The sequence below is a fragment of the Mus pahari genome, chromosome 12 (genome assembly GCF_900095145.1).
Source record: "Mus pahari chromosome 12, PAHARI_EIJ_v1.1, whole genome shotgun sequence".
In the NCBI taxonomy this organism is placed as follows: domain Eukaryota; kingdom Metazoa; phylum Chordata; class Mammalia; order Rodentia; family Muridae; genus Mus; species Mus pahari.
Genome location: NC_034601.1, coordinates 7,114,487 through 7,115,211, shown reverse-complemented (window position 1 = coordinate 7,115,211; position 725 = coordinate 7,114,487).

Here is a 725-nt window from a genome sequence, read left to right as displayed (position 1 = left end):
GAGCCCAAAATCTGTGACTCATGATCCTCCTGCCTCAGCTCCCTGCTGAGGTCAGGGACGTTCCTCTTTCTGTTCAAGAGAAGTTTCCATGGCTGCTGCTGAGACTCTCTTTGGACTCTCATTAGTGACCTCTGAGAGAAAAGTGCAAATTATTTTAGGATTTGGAAATCTTGGCTGTACTGGGAGGAGGGCAGACCGAGTGAGTATTGAGGGATTTCCTGGTTTCGCACTGGGAAATTTCAGGGGATTTTTAAAATGAGGGTTTTCTTAGTTGGGCACTCGAGGTAGAGACCTGCTTTCTCAGAGGTTTTAAACCTCTATCAAGACGAAAAAGAAAAAGGGAGGAGGGGAAGGAGAGTCAGCAAGATGGCAGGTGAGGATGCTTGCAGCTCAGCCTGAGGACTGATTGATTCCCTAGGAGAGAACCAAGTCATCCTTTTTCCCCTGAGCTCCACATTTTCAGTGTCTTGCACATGTGCATACACATGACAGGGTGGGAGTGGGGGTGACACAGGACACACATGGTGGCTCATGCCTGTAGTCTCCAGCACTCAGGAATCGGAGAAAAGATAGAGGCTGAAGGTTCACAGCCATCCTGGACAACAGAGTCTGTCTCAAAAAAAGAAGAAGGAGGAGGAGGAGGAAGAGAAGAAGAAGAAGAAGAAGAAGAAGAAGAAGAAGAAGAAGAAGAAGAAGAAGAAGAAGAAGAAGAAGAAGAAGAAGAA